Below are 24,159 nucleotides of genomic sequence, written 5' to 3'. Positions count from 1 at the left end.
AACAACAACACTTTGCAAAAGGGCAGATTAACCCTATTAAGCATAGAATGACTTTTGGATCTTAAAAATTACCTGCCAAATCTGACATTTCTTAACTGTTTCTTTATGAGCCTCTTGGCTCTCTAAGCTTAGCAGGTCTTTGGAGGAAGCCTGTCGAGAATTTAAAAAAAAAACAAGAATGATCAGTGGCGACAGTTAATCCTGTTTGAGTTTTTAAAGTTTGTAAATTTTGTTTCAAAACTTGCATTCAACCCTTTACAAGAAAATCCTGTAGGAAGGTAAAAGTTGTATTCAAAAAACAGTTGTAATTCACAGGGAAGATGGTGACAAGGAAGCAATGGTCAGTCATCAAACTCTGGGTAACATTTAGTGGAAGCAGTTATATTTCACCATACATTCCTTATAGATCATTTAAATTGAATAGTGTTGGGTGAACAAAGATGGTTGGGTTGAATGGCAAATAGTATTTAGTTTCTAATTGATTGGCAGCTCCATTAGATGCATTATCAAAATATGTGGCTGATCTGAATTCACTCCGGCGCTGTCAGTGTTTGGCCCAGCAGCTTTTCCAAGTTCAATTTTCAGAGAATGGATGATACATGGTTGAGATCAGTAATTAGTTTCATTGCTTCTATGATATTCAAGGAGAATCTCCCCAGCTTTTTTCTGAATTTGCTATGTGTTTTCTTGGCATTTGATGAATAAAGTCATGTACCAACATTGGTATCAAACAACTTAATGATTTATGTGCAGCCAGCATCTCCTTAAATTGTCAACAATCCACCTGCTGTAAATTTAGAGAAATGCGCATGAGAACTTTATATTTAGCTCAGATCACAAGTATTCTACTGCTATTTTCTCTGATTTGCACTGTGTTTTGTTCACATTGTTAGTACACACACAGTCCTGCAGAAGGCTGCTTGCATCATTTGCATCAAAATAGCATTTCACTTTTTTTTAAATTACTTAAAGTCTGGATTTATTACTTAAAGTAACATTTTCGGATTTCTAAGATTTTTAGCATTAGGTAGGTACTGCTTTTGCCAACCGGGAGACTTTTTTAATTCTTATCCCCTACCTGGTCGGCGACTCCCAACCTCGCGGAGCTGGGGGCTCCGTCCGGCCGCGGGCGGCGCCGGTTGTAGCTCCGACCCCGGCATTACCCCTGGCTGCGAGGCTCTCTGCCGTGTACGTGACCGGGTTTGTCTCCAGCAGCTAATTTTGCCATTTTTTATTGAACTAAACAACATCGCGGAGCGTCGTTGGATTTGACATTGGGGGCTCCGTCCGGCCGCGGGCGGCGCCGGTTGGAGCTCCAATCCCGAATCTATTAAAGGGCTCCGCTGTCCCCACTTGGACTTGCCATTTTGCGCGTCCCCATTTACGCACTCCCGACAGCAGAGCCGTCCGTAGAGACTGACGTACCGGGGTCGGACACAACTTGCGCAAAACAGCGCTGCGGAGCTTAGCAGTACCTGGTACAGTCACCAGGTAGGGGACTAAGAATTAAAGTTTACCCCTCACCCCCCCTTTCCAAACTACTTCACCAAGTAAAACATTTAAGCAGCTCCTGAGGGCCCTGCACCCTTCCAGGGAGCCATTTGCGCTGTCGTTCGTACCTAGTCCAATCTCCGTGGCAAGGATTTTCCCAGTGAAAATCAAAGATCCTATGGTGAAAATGTTTCAAAACTACCATTTTTTATTGAACTAAACATTTTTGTTTATTGACCTGGAATCATTAAAGGGGCTGGTCACGTGGCGCCATGTGCGCGCTTTACAAAGAGACTGGATGACGTTGGAAAAAATCGTCGCGCCAGACGTAAGTGGGCTGAGGGCCATGGTTTTGGGACGGCTGTCGTTCACCTAGTCCAATCTACGTGGCAAGGATTTTCCCAGTGACAATCAACGCAAAACTACGCGCGCTTTAACCTGGGTGGTCACGTGGTTAGGCGCTCATAGGCAACGTGGTTCGGACGTTCACGTGTCATAGGCAACGTTCGCGTGTCATCGTGCGTAACCATGCATCACCACGCGCTACATGTACGTCAGTGTACGCCATCAGTACGTCAGCGTGCGCAAGAGATACGTCACGCAGGTGGTGCTCGAGGATTTTGAGCCTCACAAAATCTTGGGGCGCCGCGCTTTACCACGCGTCACTGCATATACGCCATCCCGCCTCCCCACCCGCCATGCGCGCGTTGTGCGTGTCTCACCACGCGCCAATCAATTTTTAGGATGTTGCGTAAATGACAGTCAAATGACGCCCAAGTGGGACAGGCCCTTTACTTTTCAAGGACTGAGGCGTTTTCCACTGAATGCTGATTGTTTAGAGGTGTCGCAAAGTAAAGAGATTAAAGTGTTCTCCTGGTGTGTTTCTGAAACTACACTCTCAATCATTGATTTTGAGGCGCTTTCATTTTCAGGTTTGGTGCTCGCAATTAGCACTTATGATGCACTTTTCTTGTGGAACTGTCACAGCTTAATACATGGAATGTTGTACAACAACAGCTTGCGTTTATATAAATGTATTCAAATTAAACAGCATACCAAAGGCATTTCACAGATGGATATAGGGAATGCAAGGATCAAATGAGTCAAAAATGGAGAGGCTAAGGGAAGTAATTAAAAGCTGAGTAAAATGCATAGACTTTCATGTTTATTAAAGTCAAAGTCAGAATGTTTAGGAAAAGAACTCCAGAGAAAATGGAATTGAGGAATGCTGTTGATGGTGGGAGAGAAGGAAGTGGAAGAGAAGCTTGAATGAATCATAATCCACTGAATAAATCATAATAGGTAGGAACAGCAAAGCTGTATAAAGAGAGCTGAAAACAATTCAGAATCAAGAACATTTAACTTACATTTTTGTGGATGGAGAGCCATTTAAATGCTGATAAAAGGCATAGTGTACTGAATCCAGATTGGTCCAGGAAAGCTGAGGCCCTGTTCAAGAAGGGACAGAGCCGGCTGTACTTTTTGAGAAGCCTCTGCTCCTTCAACATCTGCTGCAGATGTTCTGTGGTAGCCAGTACCATCTTCTTCACTGTCTTGTGCTGGGGCAGCAGGGCGAGGGCCGCGGACGCCAACAAGATTAACAAACTCAGCTGGAATGTTTTAAGAAAGAACTGCAGATGCTGGTAAAATCGAAGGTAGACACAAAATGCTGGAGAAACTCAATGGGTGAGGCAGCATCTATGGAGAGCAGGAATTAGCGACGTTTCGGGTCGGGACCCTTCTTCTGAAGAAGGGTCTCGACCCGAAACGTCCCCAATTCCTTCTCTCCATAGATGCTGCCTCACCCGCTAGGTTTCTCCAGCATTTTGTGTCTATAAACTCATCAGGAAGGCTGGCTCTGTTCTGGGGGCGGAATTGGACTCATGGGAGAATGCTGCTCAAACTGCGGATCATCTTGGACAATACGACTAACCCTCTCCATGACACACTCGTCAACCCGAGGAGCACCTTCAGCAACAGACTGGTTCCACCAAGATGCAGTACAGAACGCCACAGGAGATCCTTCTTCCCTGTGGCTATCAAACTGTACAACTCCTCCCTCTTCTGTCATGGGGTAGACTGACTCCCCTCCCCAATCTTTGCACATTCCCACTCTTTTCCACTCGTCACTTTAATTTATGTTTCATTTATCTTGAGTTTTATGAGTGTTGGCAGATCAATTTCCCTCCTGGGATAAATAAAGTTCTATCGTATAGTAGCGAATGCAATGCAGATCAGCAAAGTTTTTGTGAGTCTCAAATCAATGGAGGGTGAACGAAGGGAAGATCCTGAGGATAGCATCAGAATAATCAAATCTAGGGAGAGTAAATGGATTCTATACTGGAAAGGATGTGAGTTTGATGCGCACATTTACATTCTCCAGTTATCCAATAAAATAGATTTTGTGCTAAAATAACTATAATTAACCAGTCATTTGAATTGTGATATGAATATGTGCAACGTGCATGGAAGTCCAGTGCCAAAAAAGTTGTCCGATTATATGAGGGAAACATTATGTAAACCAGTGTAACGATTGAAGAAGGATCCTTCTTTATACTTGCTGCACAAGCAGGAAAACATTATATTTGGAATATGTAATTAAATATGCTGAAATATGACAAAATTGCCCTAGTAGTAAGCTTCCAGTACCTCAGGGCTAACAGCTTGGGAATCTCTTTCATAAAAAAATTTAAGAATGTTTAAACTTTAATTCTGATTCCGTAAGTGAGGAAATAGGCAATTTATTTGAACTATTTTTGAATGGTTTGAGTGTTCTAAATGGAAAATGTGTTTTTGGGTGCAGTGACCTGGCCATGATCCATGAAACCCACAAGGCTGAATGAATGATCTATCTAGCCCAATGCTGAGGTTTATTTGTTTTGCTAATCTGGTACTTGCCTTGTTTTTGTCTGATTTTTGTATATTTCTAACAAAGTTTTGTGTGTTATGATTTAATTTGAGTTTTTCTCCTCTAATCTCCATTAGCTAGTTAAAAATGTTGCAGTTGGTAACGTTCAGTCCTTGAGCACTTGCCAGTGAATTGATCCTTGATCCTTGCAGCCTTCCGTTGAATTTAGAAGTTGTATATGAGCAATTAGAAATATTCAATTTAGGTGAGAATATTTATTGGTGGAAGGAAGATGGAATAACTTGAACTTGGCCAACAGCCAAAGACCATTTCAAGCATTTCTGTAGTCCAAAGCTTAGGCAAAAGGGATGATCAGCTTGACAGGCTTTCATTAAGATGGTTTACGAGCAAATGAGAGAAAATACATGGACGAAGCTCTTCAGAGAAAGTAGCTGGGATGTGATTGGTCATTTGCTCAAACATTTTCAGAAGCTTCTGTCAGATGGGGTAGGAAGATGATTGGGGCAGAGCATTTCCAATTTAATTAAAAAGGTACATAAACTTATTATATAGATAATTTATTTAAAAGATGATGTTTCAGGTCAAGACCCTTCTTCTTCAGAAGAAAATCTGAAGAAAGGTCTCGACCCAAAATGTCACCGTTCCTTCTTTCCAGAGATGCAACATGTCGCACTTTGTTACTCCAGCTTTTTGTGTCTATCTTTGGTTGAAACCAGTATCTGCAGGTCCTTCCAATACATAATTTATTTGATAGTTTGAGTTCCTTCTATTCCTATCCAGCGTCAATTAACCCTTTCCATTGACGTGAAACTCACTCTCTACAAATTTATTGAGTATTTTTGACAATTTTCTTGTTTACATTTTAGATTTACTGCACCTACTGTTTTTAAAAATATTTTTACTATTCAACAACCAAATTATGAAATCAAACATATTTGCATTTAATTGTAAATTGCTCTTTTATATAATCGCAAAAGATGTAAAGTCCTATTATATTTTCCAAGCTGTAGTTACAGAAAAAATCATTGCGTTCTGGTCCAATAGTTTATCTTACAATCGAAGAAATATTTTCAGTTTTCTCCAGACACAAAAATAAAGTGACTGCCTCTTCCTAAATAATTTGAGAAATTAAATGTAATTTATGAAATATTTTAGCTAACAGAAATGCATCAAAGTGGTAACTGGTATTGGTGATTTAAAGCCTGTTCCTGCCCACTTGTGAGTGATGTGTTGAAGGTGTCAAGCGCAGGTAGTTTGTTCAGGGAAAGCAAAACTCTGAATTGGAGTCAGGCTTGGCAGTCCTTTAGTCCATTGGGTTAGTTGTGTCATTCACAACCCTAACTCCAGATATCCATCTCTGCCTATACTCCTAATGCCTTTTCATTTACAAAAAATTATGAACTCAGACTTGCAATTAAAATTGACGTGGCATCAATTCTAGCAGAAACTCCACTCTGCTGTCATTCAGATTCTGTTGCAGTCCAACAGGCTTTATAGTTTATGTCATCCCACCTATTTTATATTGGCCATCAATCAAATATCATTTACCATCGGTGTCCATTTTAATATCATTATCACTTCCTGGCTTATCTTTCTGCATTTTGCCTGGCTCTCACTTGAATTACCAAGATGACAACTTCATACTTTTTTCATACAATTTCTGTTTTGTCTGGCACTGCCTATTGCAATCCAGTGAGTTTTGCCTTTATTTGTACTCGTTCCCCCTTGTGAGATTTCAATATCTGCCAAAATTATTTTCAACCCACTGAAATTGGCCTACCTCCAATGAAGATTTTCTATCAAGAGAGTGTTTTGCAGCTTATCTAAATTCCCCCCCCCCGACTAATTCCCAGACCCATTTCCACTAATCCTGCTTCCTCATTGAAATGTCACTCCTATGTAGCTCTATACTGCTCTGTAATGCCTGTGCAAATGTATTTCTCTGCATCCTTCCCACCAATTGGTGACAAACAGAAAACACTCAGTCGGGTTCTTAATGGAAAATGTTCAAATTGTCCAGTCACTCTTTCTTTAATTATAAGCTCCAGTAATTTCTTGACAACAGATGTAGGCTAATTGATCTATAATTCACTGGTTCCTCTTTCTGAAATAACAAAATGACATGCACAATTTTCTACATCTAAAGGAACAGTTCCAGAATTGACAAAGTGCAAATTTTCAGATCTGAATTTATACAAGGTATCTACAGTGTTCTCAAATGGTTATTTAAAAGACTGAGGTAAAAAAACATCCTTTCATGGTGATTTGTAACTCTTCAGTGCTTTCATTTTATTCTTCACAATGATTTTGTTACCCTAATGTTGGTAATAGTTAGCTCCAGGACATTTTTTCAGAAAAATAATTTGCTCAGCAAATTCCTTTAATTTCCGACATAATGTAATCTCTTTCCGATCTTCATCTATCTATCTATCTATCTATCTATCTATCTATCTATCTATCTATCTATCTATCTATCTATCTATCTATCTATCTATCTATCTATCTATCTATCTATCTATCTATCTATCTATCTATCTATCTATCTATCTATCTATCTATCGTAGAGATTTATCGAAATCATCTAACCTGAAATCATTTAACCTGAAAAATTCCTGCTTTATTTCTCGAGTTGTTAATCAAATGTTCAAAATCTGAAAGAATTTAGAAAGAAACGCCTTGCTTTGGCGGATGACATGATGACGTCACAATGGATCTACTTCGCGCGGTCTGCGCTATGTTCCACGCGCTACGAGTGACGTCTCCTCCCCCCCTCCTCTCCCCTCCCCTGGCCACTCTCCTCTCCCCCCCCCCTTTCCCCCCTCTCTTTTACCCCTCTTTTACCACCCCTTCCCCCCTCTCTTCCCCCTTCCCCCCGCTCTCCCCCCCCTCTTGCCCCCCCTCTCCCCCCCTCTTCCCCCTCCCCCCCCCCCCCCCCACTTCTCTTCCCCCCTTCTCTTCCCCCTTCTCTTCCCCCATCTCTTCCCTCCATATCTTTCCCCCCTCTCTTCCGCCCTTCTCTTCCCCTTCTTCTCTTCCCCCTTCTCTCCCCCCCCCTCTTCTTCCCCCTTCTATTCTCCCCCCCCTTCTTCCTCCCCTCTTCTCCCCTTCTTCTTCCCACCCTTCTTCCCCCCCTCCTTCCCCCCACCCCCCTCTTTCCCCTCACCTCTACCTCCCCTTCTCCCCCTCTCCCCCCCTCTCCTCCCCCCCCTCTTCTCCCCCCCTCTTCTTCCCCCCCCTTTCTCTTCTTCCCCCCCCTTCTCTTCTCCCCCCCTCCCCTTCCACCCCTCTCTCCCCCCTCTCCTCCTCCCCCCCCCTCTCTCCCCCCCTGCTCACCCCCTCTGCTCACCCCCCTCTGCTCACCCCCCTGCTGCTCACCCCCCCCCTCTCCACCCCCTCCCCCCCCTTCTCTGCCCCCCCTCCACCCTCTCTCTCTTTCTCTGCCCCGGGTAGGGGGGTTATCTCGGGGTCTTTGGGAAACCCGAGCCGAGGCTTGAGCGTACTTGATGTTCAGCTGCTAGGCTGTGGGCGGGGCTGGGCGCTGCGCTGCGAACACCCTCGTGTTACAGAGGCGTGAGCGTACTTCGTGGTCAATGGCTGGAAAGTCTCAGAAGCGCCTTCAGAAGCCGTCGGGATCTGCAGAACAGAGCCCACTTGCTTGTTCTTTCTGCGTCTTTTGAAGAACCGGGGTGGGTGTAGGGTGATGACGTCACTCCTGGAAAACAGTGCCCAGCAGGCAGCGTGTTGAAGGAGCAAAGGCATTGTGACGTCATCAGCTCGCTTCAGCACGTTAGATTTTTAAAAGATGTCAGATTGGTGAACAATTTTCATTTAAAAACTTGGGAAATAATGAATCATATTTTCAGATGAGGGGATTTTTGAAATCATGAGGTAAATATCTACCAGAATTTGTAAACATTTCACCGTTACCGAAAAGGCACACACACACACATGACACATGCACATACACAAGACACATGACACACACACACACACACACACACACACACACACACACACACACACACACACACACACACACACACACACACACACACACACACACACACAGAAATGACGAGACTTTCACCCACCTACATCCAAGATCAGAGTTGTAATAGTTATATGATATGATAGAGAGATAGATGGATAAATTATATTTGAAGTTATTGATATTTAAAGGTTTGAAAAAGCCAATTTTGAGAATAATAATTAACTGTGAGAGTGAGACTTTTCTAGCAGCTTCCAGTAATGATGTCACAAGGCATCTCACAGTCTTCCAATCACAATGGGATCTCACTTACATACGCTGCCGTGAATATTCTGCCAGCCAAAAATGACATCACAATGGGATCTCAGCTGCCACTCCCCACAGAATTTTGAGAGACAGTATTTTGGCAATGCCCCTCTCTGGCATTGCTAGCCCCATCGTTGAGCAGCAGCATCACCATTAGCAGAATCACATGGGATGGATTTAATGACTCTACGGGGCGCTGATGCCGATTCAAAAGTCAAGTCCATTCACTGGCTCTGGGAAGCGCCGACTGCCCCCCCCCCCCCCCCCCCCCCACATGGGAAGGATTGATTGGCTCCAGGGAGCACCGACATGTTGCATTAGGGGAGCATGCCTCCTGTGGGGTCTATGGGTGAGTGGCGCCCAAGGGGCCCACTTGGTCTAGTAAAAATTAAAAACCCACATTTGAAGGTGTTCTTTCGCAGCATTTATATATTCTGCCACTTTACAGCTGTTGCCAATGGTCCTACACACAGCTCTTGAGTATAGGCTTAAATACCTTTTAGTTTCTTTCTTATTCCATACATTTTCCACCATCTAATACCTTTTGTTATAGTCTCTCATTGAAGTGATATCCTCCTTAATCACCAAAGGTTGTGACTCACCATCTACCATTATTGTTCCCATTAATCTTACGTTGATATATTTTGTTCCCTTTCCATCTCTACTCCCGAGCACCCTACCCCACACATTCATTGTGACTATCTTCTTATCGCTTGAGATAGCTCCAGTGTACAGTTCTTTCCTGAGGCAGTACCGACACCAGTGATCCATAAGTGGTATCTGTTTCCCACACCACTCCTCCAGGGATGTGTCAACTGTGCTTTCCTGTTTATCCATATACCTGTCTGTAAACTGTAAGGGTAATTATCCAGAGATTATAATTGTTGATGTGCAAGTTTTTAAGTTGGCCCTAAAGCAAAAATTCCTGCCTGTTGCATTGAGAATTGGTTTACATGAAATTGAGCGCAGGTTAATGGATAGAAAACAGAGAGCAGAACAAATGCGCCAATTTCTGCTTGAGTGATTGTAATCTGTGGAATGCTGCAGGGATCGGTGCTAGGCTTCATCTGTTCACAATCTACATCAATGAGTTGGATCAGAATTTACTGACCATGGCATTCTGGTTGTAAGAAAGATGCAGAGCAACTTCAGAGGGATATAGACAGTGTAAGGAAATGAGCAAGGACATGACACTGGAATATAGTGCGGAAAATTTTAAGCTCATCCTCTTTAGAAGTATTCCATGGTCGCACATTATTTCACATAACATATTTGTAATCCTGTCATGCCACCCCCCTTTTTGTAAAGCTTTGTAAGGGCCTGTATTTAGTGAAGTAGTTATTAAATTATGAGAAAATGAATATGTGGTAGAGTTAAGAAGGACATGTGTATCCTTGTCTACAGTTTGCTGAAGATGAATATGGAGTTTCGACAAGCAATGAAGAAGCCAAATTCTAAATGTTTAGTTTTGAGATACAGCAAGGAAATGGGCCCTTTGGCCTACTGACAATCGATCACCAGTTCATTGTTATCCGACTTTCACATCCACACTCTACACATCAGGGACATTTTGTATTTACAGAGGCAAATTAACCTATTAACCCTCACGTCTTTTAAATGCTAGAGGAGATCTGAGCACCGGGAGCTAACCCATGCAGTCACAGGGAGAATGAACAAACACCAAGATCGGGATCGAACCTGGGTCTACGGCGCTGTGAGCCAGCAGCACTACCTGCTGTGCCACAGTCACACAATAAATATCTGAATGTTATGACTTGATAGAACCATACAAGGTCTTGAGGGGTTTTGACAAGGTGGATGGTGCTTGCTGTGGAAAAATCTGGATCTAGGACCAGGGGTTGGCTGTTTAAAAGTAAGGGGATGCCATATTAAGCCAAATGAGACTTGATTCTTTGAAGTTCTCTTCCTCAAAATGGTGTGTGCAGAGAATTTCAATACTTTTAAGACAGATGTGGATTGGTCAGTGATGGGCCATATAGACAGGAATAGAGAATCCAACACAAATTGGAAGAACAGCACCTCATATTCGCTTGGGTAGCTTACACCCCAACATTATGAACATTGTGAACATTGACTTCTCTAACTTCAAATAGCCCTTGCTTTCCCACTCTCTCCATCCCATTCCCCCTTCCCAGTTCTCCCACCAGTCTTACTGCCTCCGACTACATTCTATCTTTGTCCCACCCACGCCCCAGACATTAGTCTGAAGAAGGGTCTCGACCCGAAACGTCGCCCATTCCTTTTCTCCAGAGATGCTGCCTGTCCCGCTGAGTTACTCCAGCATTTTGTGCCTACCTTCGATTTTAACCAGCATCTGCAGTTCTTTCCTACACAGAATAGAGAGTCTTGTACAGTAGGCTATGGTCAGTCAAGCCATGGTCTTATTGGATGGCATAAGATTTGATTGCAACAGTAGCAGCATATTGCTCCATTTACAGAGGGGGCTGCTGAGTCTGCACCTGAAGTCTGTGCACAGAGCTGGTCGTCTTTTGTAAAGAAGGATATACAAAGACTGATGAAACGATACTGCACAGGAACGAGTCCTTCAGTCCTTCAGTCCAGGTTGATTCTTGATATAGCAGTTTTGTTATACACAGAATAATTAAGCAGATTAGGCCTCTTCTTGAATTTGGAAGAATGATCTCAAAGAAATCATGTTTGACTAATCTTCTTGAATTTTTTTAAGAGGTTACTAGGGAAATTGACGAGGGTAAAGCAGTGGATGTTGTCTATATGGACTTTAGTAAGGCCTTTGACAAGGTTCCTCATGGAAGGTTGGTTAAGAAGGTTCATGTCGCTCTTCAAAGGAGATGCTAAATGCATTTCGTTGTCTCTGTACTGTACACCGACAATGACAATTAAAATTGAATCTGAATCTGAATCTGAATCTGAACTGTTGGGTATAAATGCAGGAATAGCAAGATGGATTCCACAGTGGCTGAATGGGAGAAGCCAGAGGGTAATGGTGGATGGCTGTTTATCGGGTTGGAGGCAGGTGACTAGTGGGGTGCCTCAGGGATCTGTGTTGGGTCCTTTGTTGTTTGTCATGTACATCAATGATCTGGATGAAGGTGTGGTAAATTGGATTAGTAAGTATGCAGATGATACCAAGATAGGGGGTGTTGTGGATAATGAAGAGGATTTCCAAAGTCTACAGAGTGATTTAGGCCATTTGGAAAAATGGGCTGAAAGATGGCAGATGGAGTTTAATGCTGATAAATGTGAGGTGCTACACCTTGGCAGGACACAATCAAAATAGGACGTACATGGTAAATGGTAGGGAATTGAATAATACAGTTGAACAGAGGGATCTGGGTATAACCGTGCATAGTTCCTTGAAGGTGGAATCTCATATAGATAGGGTGGTAAAGAAAGCTTTTGGTATGCTAGCCTTTATAAATCAGAGCATTGAGTATAGAAGCTGGGATGTAATGTTAAAATTGTACAAGGCATTGGTGAGACCAAATCTGGAGTATGGTGTACAATTTTGGTCGCCCAATTATAGGAAGGATGTCAACAAAATAGAGAGAGTACAGAGGAGATTTACTAGAATGTTGCCTGGGTTTCAACAACTAAGTTACAGAGATAGGTTGAATAAGTTAGGTCTTTATTCTCTGGAGCGCAGAAGGTTAAGGGGGGACCTGATAGAGGTCTTTAAAATGATGAGAGGGATAGGCAGAGTTGATGTGGACAAGCTTTTCCCTTTGAGAATAGGGAAGATTCAAACGAGGACATGACTTCAAAATTAAGGGACAGAAGTTTAGGGGTAATATGAGGGGGGACTTCTTTACTCAGAGAGTGGTAGCGGTGTGGAATGAGCTTCCAGTGGAAGTGGTGGAGGCAGGTTCATTGGTATAATTTAAAAATAAATTGGATAGGCATATGGATGAGAAGGGAATGGAGGGTTATGGTATGAGTGCAGGCAGGTGGGACTAAGGGGAAAAAAAATTTGTTCGGCACGGACTTGTAGGGCCGAGATGGCCTGTTTCTGTGCTGTAATTGTTATATGGTTATACGGTTAAATGTACAACATTCTTTTGGCTCTGGCAGGATTGACGCACAGCTGATGTTTCAAATAGTTGTGATTTACCAAACCAGGCATAATAGTATCAAAATAAGTAGTCACCCATTCAGGACTGAGATGAGAAGAATCATCCTTATCCTGAAGGTGACAAATCTTTGGAACATTCTATCTAAGAGGGCTGTGATGGTTGAGTCACTGACCATATTAAAGACGGAGAAGAATAGAGTTTTAGTTATTAAATAACAAATAATTGTAGGGTTAATGCAAGGTTAAAGACCAGCTTATTGAATGTAGGAGTAGATGTGAAGGCCCATTGACCACCTTTTGCTATTTCCTTACGTACACTCTGCCGTGAAATTTCATATTCAGTCAGAACCAACCAGCTCTGGGGTAAGGTTATCATCCGGTAACATTAACTCAGATGTTTTCTCTCCATATAGATGCTTGTTGAGGTTTTTCCGATTTCTTCCAACTGCTTTGTTGTCACATCTGTAGCATGTTTGTCCTTCCTTTATTCCAGTCCATCACTCGTCTCTCTCTCTCTCTCTCTCTCTCTTTACACTCTGCTGGGTGGATCGGCTATGATTGAGTATCATCCATTTCCCTTTTGTAGACAGCCATCAAAACAGTCTCCACTCCACAGATGATCCCTTTTGTTCTTTTCATCCCTCCACCCCTCTACTGCTTAAAACATGCTTGCTTTCTCTCTTCATAGTGAAGGAATCTAGAACTGAGGGGGATATTTCAAAATAAGAGGAACGCCATTTGTGATACTGTTGGGGATGGTGAGACTTTCAACTTCCCAAAGAGCTGTATACAATTGAATACATTCATGATTGTGATGGATTTTTTTGAACAAGAGAAAAATTGGGAATTAGCAGGAATGTATTTTAAAGCCAAGATCTGATCTGGAATTATTTTACTGAATGATGGAGCATATACACGTGACCTTATGGCCCATTCCTGCTCTAGTTCTTATGTTCTATACCATCTAAAGGGCCTGTCCCACTTTCACGACCTAATTCATTACCTTTTTTACTCATGGACATTTTTCCCCGAAAAACGCCCCGACCTACTTGATGCCACGAGTACCTACGACTAGTATCACGACCTACCTACGACCTCCTATGACCTCATGACAACCATGCTGCGAGTATAAATCAGTAGCAAACTCAGCAGAGGTCGTGAATTAGGTTGTGAAAGTGGGACAGGCACTTAACTCTGCTTCATTGAAAGACTGTTCTTTGTGGCTTCAGGCTGTTGTAAAAGCCAGAGCTTTGATTCTTCTGTGTAGGAAGGAAATGCAGATGCTGGTTTAAACCGAAGATAGACACAAAATGCTGGAGTAACTCCAGCGGGACAGGCAGCATCTCTGGAGAGAATGGATGGGTGACGTTTTAGGTCGAGATCCCTCTTCAGACAGAAGAAGTCTTAAGGGTCTCGATCCAACACCCATCCTTCCTCCCAGAAATACTGCCTGTCCTGCTGAGTTACTCCAGCATTTTGTGTCTCTTTGATTCTTATTCTTACCTTTAGTTGGTGAGTCTTGAAACATCCATGCATCTGTGAGCCTATTCAGTTAGCAGAAATTCCCAGTGAACAAACTCAGTCAATGTGGAAGATTGAAGAGTAAAACAGTTTGACACCATATCTTGGGAGTTCAGAGATTTTCTGTGTTTTTTCTCCCCCATAGGACTTAAAGAAAACAGAGGTTTGACTTTGTCAGATGAATAACTTTATTAGAAAATGCTGTTTTCTCGTGTGACGATATTTTGACGCAGCTGCTGCCATCATGGTTTCTTTGTTCGGGGTTAGGAAGGAAATCAGTGCAGTTTATCAGTAACTGAATCTTTTCGCATCAGTTATCACATTTTCCTTTGTTTTGAACTATTTTTGACTAAACAGTAGGTTTTTTGTATTTTATGATACTTTTATTTGATGGAAAGAGGTCAATGAGTGCAAAAGTCATGAACTAAAGACTACAGGGTAGAGTTACTGCATCTGGGTGCCTGTGCCCAAAAGCACTTGTACCATAACCTAACCAGAGCTGTTTCAAATTTCTCCCTGAAAAATCATTAGCATAATTACAAACATGATATTTTCCATGAATTAGTGCAATTGGGCAGCATAAAAAAAACTAAATTGACCATTTTCTCTGCAAAGTTTTTCCTTGATGCATTCGGGACTGTCGGCATGATTTATTAATGCAGTTGAATAAGTTCATTACCAAAAATGTTAATGTTTAGGGTAGACACAAAATGCTGGAGTAACTCAGCGGAACAGGCAGTATCTCTGGAGAGAACGAATGTTAATAGTTAGTCAGCCACCTATGAATAGCCTGATTAGATCTTTTTTTACAATTTCCACAAAACCATTTAATAGACTCATTTCAGCACACTTGGAGTTTCTGAGTAAACTAAATAACCCTTCATATGAAAAACTTTCCAAGTGTCCCACAAATGTCAGCATATTGGACGGAATTAGTGTATTCTGAAGGGCCTACCTAAATCTGCATAGTCAGTGGAATTTTGCAATTTCAACCCTGGGGTCCTTCTCATTTTGATTAAGGAGGCTAGGTCAGAATGGCCTAATTTGGACAAATTAATTCTTGAACTGCATGAGCTGAAGCATTTTGAGCTTGAATCCAATACATACAAAATGTATTCTGTGTTGCTTCTGCCTTGTTATTACAGCCTGGAAACTACCTGCATTTTTTCTGCTTCAGTACTACTAGTACAGCCTGGAAACATACCTCAGAACCCTATACCAACTCAGCCAAGTGAAGTCATGACTGCTCAGTAGTTTGCTGCCTCAGACCTCCAAAGCCTAGGTGCTCTCATTTTGGAGTTTGCACATCTGACAGGTGCCCCAGTTTGTTTCATAAGTTAATTGGTGACAGTAAATGATCCCTTACTGCACGTATGTGGCAAAGGAATCTAAGGTGAGTGGATGTGCATGTGTGTGAGGGACAATAAGTTACAAGTCTACTGGGAAGTAAGGAGAGGGGGGATGGGACTGGTGGGGTTAGTCTGCTGACAGCTAGCATGGGCACAATCAGCTGAATGGCCACCCTCTGCAGTATAGGTAATCATTAAGTTGGGCTATCATTATACATAGTGCATTCAAAAAGTATTCAGACCCCTTCACTTTTTCCACATTTTGTTACGTTACAGCCTTATTTTAAAATGGATTAAATTCTTTTTTTTTTATCATCAATCTACACGGAGTACCCCAGAATAAAGAAGAAAAAACTGGTGTTTAGAATTTTTTCCAAAGTAATTGAAAAGAAATAACTGAAAATTCATATTTACATAAGTATTCAGACCCTTTTCTATGACACTCAAAATTGAGCTTAGGTTCATCCTGCTTCCATTGATTATCCTTGAGATGTTTCTACAACTTGATTGGAGTCCACCAGTGGTAAATTAAATTGATTGGACATGATTTGGAAAGGCACACACCTGTCTATATAAGGTCCCACAGTTGACAGTGCATGTCAGAGCAAAAACCAAGCCATGAAGACAAAGGAATTGTCCGTAGACCTCCGAGACAGGATTGTGTCGAGATACAGATCTGGGGAAGGGGCATAAAATAATTTCTGCAGCATTGCAGGTCCCAATGAGCACAGTGGCCTCCGTCATTTTCAAATGGAAGAACTTTGGAACCACCAGGACTCTTCATTAAGCTGGCCACCTGGCCAAACTGAGCAATCGCGGCAGAAGGGCCTTGGTCAGGGAGGTGACCAAGAACCCGATGGTCACTCTGACAGAGCTCCAGAGTTCCTCTGTGGAGATGGGAGAACCTTCCAGAAGGACAACTATATCTTCAGCACTCCACCAATCAGGCCTTTATGGTAGAGTGGCCAGACGGAGGCCACTCCTCAGTAAAAGGCACATGACAGCCCGCTTGAAGTTTGCCAAAAGGCACCTAAACAAGATTCTCTAGTCTGATGAAACTAAGATTGGACTCTTTGGCCTGAATGCCAAGCGTCACGTCTGGAGGAAACCTGGCACCGCTCATCACCTGGCCAATACCACACCTACGGTGAAGCACGGTGGTGGCAGCATCATGCTGTGGGGATGTTTTTCAGCGGCAGGAACTAGGAGACTAGTCAGGATTGAGGGAAAGATGAACAGAGCAAAGTACAGAGAGATCCTTGATGAAAACATGCTCCAGAGCGTTCTGGACCTCAGACTGGGGCGGAGGTTCACCTTCCAACAGGACAACGATCCTAAGTACACAGCCAAGACAATGCAGGAATGGCTTTGTGACAAGCCTGTGAATGTCCTTGAGTGGCCCAGCCAGAGCCCGGACTTGAACCCGATCAAACATCTCTGGAGGGACCTGAAAATAGCTGTGCATCGACGCTCCCCATCCAACCTAACCCGAGCTTGAGAGGATCTGCAGAGAAGAATGAGAGAAATTACCCAAATACAGGTGTACCAAACTTGTAGCGTCATACCCATGAAGAATTGAGGCTGTAATCGCTGCCAAAGGTGCCTCAACAAAGTACTGAGAAAAGGGTCTGAATACTTACATAAATGTGATATTCCAGTTATTTCTTTTTAATTACTTTGCAAACATTTCTAATCACCTGCTTTCACTTTTTTATTATGGTATATTGTGTGTAGATTTGATGATAAAAAAAATAATTTAATCCATTATAGAATAAGGCTGTAACATGACAAAATGTGGAAAAAGTGAAGGGGTCTGAATACTTTCTGAATGCACTGTAGATAGATACAAAAAGCTGGAGTAACTCAGCAGGACATGCAGCATCTCTGGAGAGAAGGAATAGGTGGCGTTTTGGGTCGAGACTCTTCTTCAGACAGGTTAGGAATAAGGGAAAGTGGATATAGACGGATATAGACGGTGATGTGGAGAGATAAATAAATGAATGAAAGATATGCAAAAAGGTTACAATGATAAAGGATACAGGCCATTGTCAGCTATTTGTTGGGTGAAAATGAAAAGCTAGTGCGTCTTGGGTGGGGGAGGGATAGAGCGAGAGAGAGGGGATGCCATGGCGACCTGAAGTGAGAGAAATCAATAGTCATACCATGGGCTGTAAGCTACCCAAGCGAAATATGAGATGCTGTTTCCCCAATTTGCGTTTTTTTCAATTTTCAATTTCAATTTTCAATTTCAATTTTCAATTTCAATTTCAATTTCAATTTCAAAGCACTTTATTCGTCTCCGAGGGGCAATTTAAAAGGGCGCATTACAGTAGCTTTTTAAAAAGGGACACAATCAACAAACATAAGCAGCACGCATACTGCACAATCAACCAGCACACGCATTTCACAGACACACTGCACAATCACACAACATACACCACACATCAACATTCAACACATAGTTTAACCTCACTCTGACAATGGAGGAGACTGAGGATGGAAAGGTCTGTGTAGGAATAGGAAACGCAAATTGGAGAAAAACAGCATCTCATATTTCGCTTGGATAGCTTGCAACCCAGACTATTGATTTCTCTCACTTCAGGTAGCCCTGGCATTCCCTCTCTCTCTATTCCTCCCCCACCAAAGTCATTTTCACCCTACAAACAGCTAACAATGCCCTGTTTCCTTTATCATTGTTACTTTTTTGCATATCTTTCATTCATTGTTCTTTATCTCTCAACATCACCGTCTATATCTCTCGTGTCCCTTATCCCTAAGGATCTTCACCCGAAACATCACCCATTCCTTCTCTCCAGAGCTGCTGCCTGTCTTGCTGAGTTACTCCAGCTTATTGTGTCTATCTTCAGTTTAAACCAGCATCTACAGTTGCATCTTACACATTATTATTATTATTATATAGATCCCTGATATGCCTATGGTATTAGTCTGTGCAGCAAGCATATTCTAGGTTGGCTGTCACTTTTAACATAAACTTTTGTTTGTTGTCCTTGACGCTGGGCATGGCATATTTAACAAGGAAGTGAAGATGTTAAGTAGCAGCAGACGCTGGAAATCTAATGCTAAATGCCAGGAATGCTCAGTGGATCAGTTCTGCTCATCATCAAATTTATATCTTTTTACCTTAACCCTAAACTTCTCCTATGATCCAATTCCTTCTCAGTTGCAGTCATGACATGTCTAATGCCCTCTGCCACTTTGATCACTTCCAAATGCCTAATTTCACCAGGCCCATCTTTACGAGAGATGTATAATCCCTGAACACCTCCGTCCCAAAGCAGAATTATCTGAAGGCCCTCTGATTCTTCCTTGATAGTGGGATAGTCTTTGTTTCAGTCAAACCCAGGCTCACTCCCTCAACTCTTTCTCTGGTGCATCAATGATTGTATACACTTAAACGGAATTTAACAGTTTCATTATCTCTTCTGCCAATTTCCACCCTGGCCTCAACTCACACGGTTAGTCGATACAGCCCCGGCACTCATGCGCCACAAGTCTTCCTTTTCTGGATCCTTCTGTCTTGCTTTCAGGACATATTCTAGCTACTAACATCCTTCACTAGCCTATTGACACCGACAGCTATTTCTTTGCTCCACGCTGCACCCTTTAAGGACTCTTATTCATTCTCCTAGTTCCTCCATTCTTAATTGATTTTGCTCTGTTGACAAAACATTCCACCCATTGAAATGTCTCTCTTCTTCGTGAACCATGGGTTACCTTCTGCCATTGTTAAGAAAGTCCTTGAACACATCTCATCAATTTCTCATGCCTCTGCTTTTACACACTCTCCTGCAGGACAAAACAAGGATAGAATTCTACTGGTCGTCATCTTTCACCACATTAACCACCGAAAAAGAAATTCCACCACCAGACACATCCTCTCTTTCCTGCCTCATTTGAGAAGTGCCCACATGCCGGACACCAGACTCTGAAAACAGTCATTTTATTCCGAGCTTTATCACTATCACCAGTTTGAACAGAGAAAAAGATTCATGGGTGTGTTAAAAACCTTGCAAAAAAGCAACATCTCCACTGAGAGCCGAGAGAAGAAGTATTTGAGATGGCTTTGACAAATTTGAGTCCATGTGTCCGGACTACACATAGCCTTGTGTCAGTGGCAGAAACAGCACATCACCTTGCAAATTACCCACTCACCCACCTTCCTGCAGAATAGTCTGCATTTCACACAATTACCTCATCAGTGTCCTCAGAATCCACCAATCTTTGAACTCAATGGACATCCTTAGAAGACAGCAGCGGCAATTAGTGGAAATCTGAAGTAGAAAGAGTAATTTTCAGATCAATTACCTTTCAACTTTGAAAGATTTTCCAGCTGATATCATAAAGGGGCTGTCCCACTGCGGCGACCTAATCCGCGAGTTCAGACGAGTTTGCCCTCGACTCATACTCGCAGCATGGTCAACACAAGGTCCTAGGAAGTCTTTGTAACTCTCCTTCATGCTTGAGAGTACTCCCCGCGTACTCGAGGCCTCAGCTAGGTATTTTTCAACATTTAAAAAAATGCCCGTGTGTAAAAAAAAAAGGTCGCCATGGAAAAAAATCGATACTTTTTTTACTCGTAGGTTTAGTCGAAGTAGGTCGTAGTAGGTCGGCATGTTAATCGTAGGTAATCGAGGGTCGTCGAAGGTAGTCGTAGATAGTCTTCAACATAGTCGAAGGGAGGTCGAAGGAGATAGAAGGAGGGCGTCTTCACTCTCCAATATTCGGTGTCAAGTTTTCCCAAAGGTAGTCAAAGCTAGTCGAAGCTCGTCTTTAACATAGTCGCAGGAGGTCTTCTACATAGTCGAAGGAGGTCTTCAACATGACATTTTTTTTATTTGGGGCTTGACCTGTTCTTGCTGTTATGTTGTGGGACATTTCACAATGTGTAATAATCTGAGCTCTGAAATTAGCAGCAGCACCTAGTTACACACTTGCTTGCCATTCCAATGTTTCTTATGCTCCATTCTTTCTGGATACTTACAAGAGAGAGCTAAATAGGGCTCTTAAAGATAGTGGAGTCGGGATATGGGGAGAAGGCAGGAACGGGGTACTGATTGGGGATGATCAGCCATGAAAGGCCGAATGGTCTACTCCTGCAACTATTGTCTATTGTCTATTCGTTATTTGAGTGCATCCATCAATAATGGATTTCTCCTGTCTAATGCAACTACAGATCCTTCCCTGCTTACGGATGCCCAAATTATTTAGAGCGCATGCATATGAACAAGCATTTGGAAGAGCAGCAGGGTGGATTAGCCAGCTGCCTTGTGGCTGCAGGCTTCTTCTGGCACGAGGTAACTTGGCTCGTGGCTGCATTTCCAACTTGCGAACTGTTCATGTGACGAACAGTTCACAGGATCTTTGCCTGTAACCTGGACAAAGATCTATAATTTGTTTATCGAAGTTGGTTTCATATTAATTTTAATGAAAATTCTGCATGTACTTTCAAAGAGAAAATTGTAAACAAGTGCTAGAAATTAAAATATGTAGCGGAGTCATGTGGAAGTCCTGAAGAACATGGAAAGATTTTAGTTTTACCAATGTTCTTTTAGAGATCATCTAATCGTCTGATCTGATCTAACTATAACTGTGACCATCTGCATAAAGCTATTATTTTTGAGAATCAGTTCAATTCATGGTACTGTTGAATTTGATCCATATGTTTTTTTCTCTCTTAATCTTCTTTCATCCACTTTCATTTCTCATTGCCATCGAAGATTCAGAGGTGGGAAATTGAGATTCTGATTGCCTGGAATTCAAGCTATGAGAAAAGGTTAAATAAGTTTGGTTTGTTTTCATTCTGAAAGCAGAGACTTCCAGCTGATCAAACTAAAGTTTCAAAATTATGAAACTAATTTCCATAATTGTTCACTCTGATGATAGATTTTGAACCTTGAAGTTGGAAGTAAATGAATCAACCGAACTTTTTCATCAAAGGATAATGGACTTGTGGCTCACGTTACCAGGGGAGGCCTTTGAAGTAGATTGCACTGGCTAGGTTCAAGAGATAATTGGATATATTTCTGGAGCGAGATGAAGGTGAAAGATACAATGACAATGCAGTTTTGTGGGGTTAATACATCAAACAACAATTTAAAAGAAAAATTAACCTAATGGCCTTACCTGCATCTAGGCTTCTTTTATTCATATGCACAGCATAAAATGCATGATCAGACAGTGAAAGAATGCACCCATGTCATAAATCCCCACCATTGAGTCTCAATTCAAGTATGGAAACAGGCCCTTCGTCCAATTGGGTCTAAATAACTGAATTAAAATAGTCATCGAGTTATACAGTGTGGAAATCTCCATTTTAAAAAAAACAGAAAATGTTGGAAAAAGTTTTGAAATGTCTTCCATCCTGAACCATGGCTATCCCCCTACCATCGTGAACAACGCCCTTGACTGCATCTCATCATTTCCTCTGCCTCTACTTTTATCCTCTCTCAGGTGCAGAACAAGATAAAGTTCAGTATAAGCGAGGAACTGCAGATGCTGGTTTACAAAAAAAGACAAAGTGTTGTGGTAACTCAGTAGGTCAGGCAGCATCTCTGGAGAACATGGAGTGGAGACTCTTTGTGTTGGAACCCTTCTTCAGGGTAGTGTTCCCATAATTTGCAACGTGTTCTCCTCAAAACTGGAGAAATTAAACTCAGATATTTTTGAAGCACCTGTATTCAGTTCACAGGAGCTCCCTGAGCTTACTGGTGTCTACCCCAATAACTCTTCCTCTCACTTTATTGTTCTGTGGCCATCTGTGCTGTTACAATGAGGCCCAACACAAGCTTGAGGTACAGCACCTCATCTACCTCATCAGCACATTGTAGCAATCTGAATTAAATGCTAAATTCTACAATTTTAGGAAACTTAATTTCTCTGTCTGTATCAGTGGTCTAACTGTATTGGCTCAACTTGTTCGTGTTTTTCAATTTTTGTCACTTTTGTCACTTTTCTTCTTCAGGACGTACCCAACCTGACCACCTGCTCTGTATTTTACAATTCATACTCTTTTGCCTCTGCTCATTTATGCATGTTCTCACTCTCTAATTGCTCCCGTTCACTCATTCATCAGATAATCTGGTTTACAACTTACTCATCGCTCATCTTAGTTTAAGAGACATTGCCCTTCCTTACCCTCCCTGCAGCTTAACGCTTCTTTTCACTTCTTCCCAGTTTTGAAGAAGGGTCTTCAACCTCAAACATTAACTCTGTTTCTCTTCCAATAAATGCAGCCTGACCTGCTGAATAGTTATGGTATTTTCTGTATTTATACAATAGTTGAGTAGCTGTGACTTTTTTTTCTCTGGATATTGCAGAGCAGTGAAGTGGATTTTGACATCTTAGAGGGAAATGGATAGTATATAAATACAAGTTAATTATTTTTATTATAGAGATTTGACAAGGGACGGACAGTGTTTTAGAGATGCATTCTACATGCCTGACAAGACTATCATTCAAGTGCTGCCCTTGTGCCCTTGCCTTATGGCACTTTCACAATGCTTGATCATTCTATGTAATGTGAGGGGGAGGTTCGTGCATGGCTGTGATTCTCTACCCCCTATCTGCTTGCAGTCACTTCCGAGAGGTGGTTGAGATGTGAAACAGTCATGGGGTGAGAAGGAAAGTTAAAATGTTGCTCATTAAAAGGGACTATTGAGGTGGGAGCATGCGGAACGGTAAAGGGGGAAACTTAAAGTGCTAATACGTATGGAGCAGGGTAGTTATGAAATATCACCAGCAGAATCTGAGAAGAAGCTAATTTTGGTTGAGGGGTTGATGAGGGTAATAGTGGAGAAATTAAGGTGTGAGAAATTTGAGCAAAATAGGAAATAACAGCGCAGCAAAGGTGGAGGTTAAGGACAAGGGATGATGGAAGCAATCATCATTGAAACTTGAAATAGCTCTTTCTAGGAGGACAAAAGAGGGGCGCATTCCTTTGAGATGGTGACTACTGAATCATAAGATCATGTGATAGGAGCAGAATTAAGCAATTCGGCCCAACAAATCTGCTCCGCCATTCAATCATGGCTGATCTATCTCTCCCTCCTAACCCCATTCTCCTGCCTTCTCCCCATAACCTCTGACATCCATACTAGTCAAGAATCTATCTAGCTCTGCCTTAAGTATATCCTCTGACTTTGCCTCCGCAGCCTTCTGTAGCAAAGCATTCCACAGATTCACCACCCTCTGACTAAAGAAATTCATTATCTCCTTCCTAAAATAATATCCTTAATTCTGAGGCTATGACCTCTAATCTTAGACTCTCCCACTAGTGGAAACATCCTCTCCACATACACTCTATCCAAGCCTTTGACTCTTCTGTACGTTTCAATGAGGTCCCCCCTCATTCTTCTAAACTCCAGTGAGTACAGGCCCAATGCCATCATACGCTCATCATATGTTAACCTACTAATTCCTGGGATCGTTCATGTAAACCTCCTCTGGACCCTCTCCAGAGCCAGCACATCCTTCCTCGGATATAGTGCCCAAATAGTGCCGCTATATTCCTCAGATATAGCGGCCTACCTACCTGGATTGGCGT

General features: G+C 42.2%; 1 protein-coding gene across 1 annotated transcript in view; it reads left to right on the top strand.

Moving 5' to 3' along the window:
- The window catches only part of LOC129697005 (signal-induced proliferation-associated 1-like protein 2), a 437,405-nt gene that overhangs the window by 246,565 nt on the left and 166,681 nt on the right, over positions 1–24,159 (top strand). The window lies entirely within an intron of this gene.

Source organism: Leucoraja erinacea, chromosome 5 (assembly GCF_028641065.1).
Source record: "Leucoraja erinacea ecotype New England chromosome 5, Leri_hhj_1, whole genome shotgun sequence".
Taxonomy (NCBI): domain Eukaryota; kingdom Metazoa; phylum Chordata; class Chondrichthyes; order Rajiformes; family Rajidae; genus Leucoraja; species Leucoraja erinaceus.
Note: the sequence above shows the minus strand (reverse complement) of the source record. Positions and strands in the feature narration are given on the sequence as shown.